Below are 5,303 nucleotides of genomic sequence, written 5' to 3'. Positions count from 1 at the left end.
CCCCTCCCCTCTAGAACCCTCAGTTTGTTTTTCAGAGTCCATCTTCTCTCATGGTTCGTCCACCCCTCCGATTTCCCCCGCTTCATTCCTCCCCTCCCGCTACCTTCTTCTTCTTTTTTTTTCTTAACATATCTACATTAGCAGATTTCTAAATCCTATCTCTGGAAAGAATGGGTGCACCCCGCTTCCTCTTTTCCCTCATGCCACCGGGCGGAGAGAAGTTGTGACTGAGGGAGTCGGAGCAGCGATTCTGGTCCACGCGGTCAAGGCTGGGATTGAAGACGGCTGAGCAACAAGATGGAAGGATCTGGATCGCTGACAACTGTGGAGCCACCATCCCTGCCTGGGACTGTCAACCTGGTCTTTTCTCTCTATTAGGCCATGTTATTTTGAGTTTCTCTGCCATAGAATTAGAACAAAAATTTTACTGACAGCCTAAGAGACCAGAACATCGATAGCCTCCACTTTCCCCTCATCCTGGTGGTCTCCAAGGCCCATGAGTATTGGGCATCTTTCTCTCTCTCCTTCCTCTTCTTCCCAACCCTGTTCCCACCACTCTATTCCAGGTGGTCCCCCTCTTGGCCCTGAATCATCCAGGGGTCTCCTGGTAGTTCTCTGTCTCACTCTCCCCCTGCCTCCAGTCCAGAGCAGTGCTGCTGAAACGCACACCCTAACTGGACACTCTACTCTCTAGCCCTTCAACGGCTCCTTGTTCCTTCCAAGTGAAACCCACTCCCGCACGGCTTGGCTCCCAGCCTGCGCCACCAGCACCACCTATTGTCACGTACTTTAGGCACCTTGTGCTCCCAACACAGACAATTGTCTGCCCTTTCCCAAGCACCCTGCAACCTCAGATCCCTTCTACCCCTGCCTTCAACAGCCTGGTGCATTCATCCTTCAAAGCTCTCCTCCTTGGCCAGCCCCTCCGACACTTCTTCCTGCGTGTTCCACGTCACCTCGTCCATTACCACATATAACCCGAGTCACTGACATCGTCCACCTCCTGTGCAAGGCTATCAGTGACACAGTGCTAGAACGGCTTCCCTAGATCCCTAGGTCCCACCAAGCTCCCAGGAAAGGGGGCTGTGCTCAAGAAAGCCCCACTGAATAGAAATACACGGCCAGAAAGAGAAACAGTACTCAGCCTTGTGTACACCTCTCTCCGGGCCTATCCTGCCCCCTCGTGCTCTATCACCCCAGAAAAGAATTCAGTCTCTCCCTCCTCCTCTCTTTCCTTCCTTCCCTCCTCGTTTCCTCTTCCTGCAAGCGTAACCCCAGTGCCAGTATGATGCTGGGTTAGAAAAAGAGCTGTTCGGTTAGTATTTGCAGAATGCAGGAACACATGCATGTAGCAAGTGGGTGTTATGTTATGTCATGTTATCCTATGTGACGTTTGCTGGTCTCCGAGCTGGGCACTGGGAACGGAGGCAGAGAAGGCTCCGGCCTGCCCTCAAAGCCTTCCCAGCCTGGCGGGTTGGAGGAAGATGGAGACATCGCCTCCCCAGCACCTCATGGGTGGGTCTAAGTGATGTAACAGGACCCGAGGAACTGGTCTTCCCCGCTCCCGTGGGCAGGCTGGAAAAGGTGAGAGGTGGAGTGATCCGAGCCTTCTGGCAACGTGATGAAGTCATTTGCAGAAAGACAGTTTTGTTCTGACTTGAGTGTTTTTCCACATGACCTCATCCCCCGGCAGGCCCTGCTCAGGTCTTATTTTTTGATGGGCGCCAGCCCCAGCTGCCTACAGAGAATGGCCCCTGAACCCTTCCCTGGCCGCTGTGCCAGGACAAGCAAGGTCTGTTCGCTGCCCCGGGGCCAAACACCTGGTTGTGCCACCCACCACCCTGTGACTGCAGGCTGTGCCCGTCATGGCAGGAAGATGGCTCACGGGGACCGTGGTCCAGGCGGGGCGCCCGGCGGGGCCGACCCACAGACGCTGTGGCCCAGGGCTTCCCTCCAGCATGCCCAGAGCTCACTCTGAGATACCTCCGCCCCCCTCTGCCCTCAGTTTCTTCACCCGCAAATGGAGGTGAGCATCAATCTTGGTTCTCAAGGTCACTGAGAGAATTCCATGACATAAGGACCCCGTGGCAGGCCCTTGTCACTCAAGCCTTGACTGAGGACCCCCTTGGGGGGGCCTCCCAGGGTGTCTGCAGACAGATGAGGAAAAGAAATAGTCACAAATCAAGGTGGTGAAGGCAGCGTGAAAGGGGTCTGAACGACGTGCTGTGGGCACCCAGTTGGGTGGGCACTCAGGCCTGTGGTCAGGGCAGGGTGAGGGAGGTTAAGGAAAACTCAGAAAGGGGGTTCTCCAGTCGGGTCTTAAAAAAGGAGAAGCAGTTTTCAAAACGAAACCAGAGGAAAGGGCGTTCGCGGCAGGGGGATGAAAGAGGCTGGCTCAGGCGTCCCTTGGAAGACATCTAGGACTGTGCTCACTTCGGCAGCACATACACTAAAATTGGAACGATACAGAGAAGATTGGCATGGCCCCTGCGCAAGGATGACACGGAAGACATCTAGGACTAGCGGGCGAGTCCCAGAGGATGGTGCTACTAGCGGGAGGCCACCACCCAGGCCGGGGTCATACAGAGGCCCAGCTGTGCCTGCAGAGACCCAGGCTTGACCCACATTTCTCAGCCTTTCTCCGGGTCCTGCCTCTTGGCCCTTCGTCTGTTACCACTGTTGCAGCACAAAGCACCTCGTCTGCCCACAAACACCTGCAAGGCCGGAGGAAGGGGAAGGTGGGACTCGAGAGAAGTCTCTCCCGCCTTCTGTCCCGAAGCTCTCCCGCAAATAGTCCAGTCTCCGTCCGCTTGGGCGGCTATAACTAAGCTCCCGTGACTGCTGGGCCTATTTCTCCCAGCTCTGGAGGCTGGAAGCCTGAGAATGGAGTGTCCTGGTGAGGGCCAGTTGTAGGCTGTCAATTCTTGCATTCTGCCATGGCATACAGAGGGAGGGAGAGCTCCCCTGGGGTCTCTTCTGTAAGGGACACTGACTCCATTCCCGAGGGCTCTGCCTCCCAAAGACCCCACCTCCTAACACCGTCCCCCTGGGGGTTAGGATTCAGCGTATGAATTTGAGGGGGGGCACACATTCGGTCCGTAACAATCCCCTGTTCTCACTGACTTTGTCGTGGGCCAGTCACCCTGGTTATGAGGGAGACGGGAGAAGTGTCTAGCGAAGGGGATTAGGATTCCTAGGATCGGGCGCCTGGGTGGCTCAGTTGGTTAAGCGACTGCCTTCGGCTCAGGTCATGATCCTGGAGTCCCAGGATCAAGTCCCGCATCGGGCTCCCTGCTCGGCAGGGAGTCTGCTTCTCCCTCTGACCCTCCCCCCTCTCGTGTGCTCTCTCTCTCTCTCTCTCAAATAAATAAATAAAATCTTTAAAAAAAAAAAAAAAAAGGATTCCTAGGATCCGTTTACACTGTGGAGGAGGTTTGAAACAGAGTCTCTGCCCACCAACAACACCATCAGGGCTCTAATCGGAAAGACAGGCAGTGGAAGGGGGAAGAACGGCCACTGGGTGGGCAGTGAGCGGGGCTGTCACACATGTCTAGGCTAAGTGATAAGCCTGAGGCTCCAGTGGGGCCCGATATCGTGAAGAATAGGGTTGGGGACTAACTCAGACAAGAATGTGAACAGAAAGCTTCTGGGGGCTTTAAATGGAGGGCAACCCATCTAAGAGCTCTGGACCTAGGGCTAGGGTATGTTTTAGAACTAGCACTTTGCTGGCCGTGAGCACTACCCGGGGTGGGGGTGGGGGGCAGAGACAGGCCAAGGGTGGTTGTATTATTGTCACTCTCCATCTAAGCAAGGCTGTGGGTCCTGGGCGGGGGGGGAGGGGAGGGCTGTGTCTTATTCATTCTAATGTCCCCAGTACCTTCCATATGCTGTTCCTACCTAAAAGGATTGCTGAGGGAACGAGCGAATGAGTGGATGAATGAATGAAATTCACAACCCCTCCTGGCCTCAGTCTCCTGCTCTGTATCATGGGATCAGTAAAAACAGTTCTTGCCTTGAAGGACTGCTGTGAGAAGCAAAGGAGCTGACGGCTGGCGTGGTGCTTCATAGACAAGAGGGCGGCAGGCGGATAGGAGGAGGTGAGGGTCATTTCGGATCCCCCGCGGTGCCAAGCCCGGCCCCCGCCTGCTAGCACCACTCACGGCTGACCACCTGAACCACCTGCAGGTGCCCATGTAGCCGTCCGAGATTCTCAGAAGAGGAGGCAAGCAAACACTTGGAGTGGCCCAGTGGGTCCTGCCAAAGACAGCGATGGGAGAGTGATGAGGATAAACGGCTGTCTGTCTCTGGTAACGCAATTAGGAGCTAAAATATTAAACACTTTACGACAGGACATATATCTCCGGCATACCGAGCTGCCTCTCGCAAGGCAGGCATTGTCTGGGTGGGAGGCAGGCAGACCCAGATCTCAGACCCCACAGGCTCTGCTGGGGGCAACAGACTCACATGCCATTGTCACTGGGCAGCTCCTCTGACTTCACGGCTCTCGTCATCATCACTGGGGCCACCAGTTACTGACTTACTACTATGTGCCAGGAGCGCTGTCGGGGACCTGCACATGCGCGGAGCCACTTGATTTTCAGGGCAAAACCCTGGGGTGGGGGACACATGGGACAGCTGGAGCTCAGAGATGTTAGGGAACTTGCCATGGTCAGCCACCTCCCAGGAGGTGAAGCCACTGGCTACCATCCTTGCAGGAAGCCAGGACAGAAGAAGGAGATGGAGCGGCTTGTGGTGGGTAGAGAGTAGGAAATCTGGCTTGTCCTAGGACGTCCCACAGAGCTGGCGCCCTGCTGCGCCCCTTGTGTCCCAGTCACTGGGACACATGGTGGTGAGGCTGATTTGGATGCGACGCACCCAGATTTCCAGTCTGCTTGCGTCTCAGGGAAAGGTCTGCCTTGCCACCTCTTTACTTTGATGGCGAGTGACTGATGACTCTAATGGGCTCTGAGGTGACACAGATCTGTGATAAGAACAGTGGAATTTCAAGCATCAGCAAAGAGTTAGGATACGTCACAGCACTTCTGAAAGCATACTTCTTAGGCAACCAAGCCCTGCTGGACATATGTTTACAGAGCCTGTCTGTGTCTAAATCTGGGTTGCTGCCAACTCTCATGGGGGGCTTAAGAAGGAGGACCATGCAGCCCTTACTCGAGGTAAGAGGACATTTGCCAAAGCCCATTTGCATTCATCATCTTATTTTCTACCCACAAGAACCTGGTGAGAGAAATGCCATTTCAGGGCGCCTGGGTGGCTCAGATGGTTAAGCGTCTGCCTTCGGCTCG

General features: G+C 55.1%; 1 non-coding gene across 1 annotated transcript; it reads left to right on the top strand.

Annotated features, from left to right (window-relative positions):
- The first annotated feature begins 2,425 nt into the window (after window positions 1–2,425).
- Window positions 2,426–2,532, top strand: LOC115943850 (U6 spliceosomal RNA). The gene has a single exon (XR_004078432.2). It is a non-coding gene; the product is annotated as a U6 spliceosomal RNA (small nuclear RNA).
- The last annotated feature ends 2,771 nt before the right edge of the window (window positions 2,533–5,303 follow it).

Source organism: Leptonychotes weddellii, unplaced genomic scaffold (genome assembly GCF_054177405.1).
Source record: "Leptonychotes weddellii isolate Sample4059 unplaced genomic scaffold, ASM5417740v2 HiC_scaffold_2947, whole genome shotgun sequence".
NCBI classification, from domain to species: Eukaryota; Metazoa; Chordata; class Mammalia; order Carnivora; family Phocidae; genus Leptonychotes; species Leptonychotes weddellii.
Note: the sequence above shows the minus strand (reverse complement) of the source record. Positions and strands in the feature narration are given on the sequence as shown.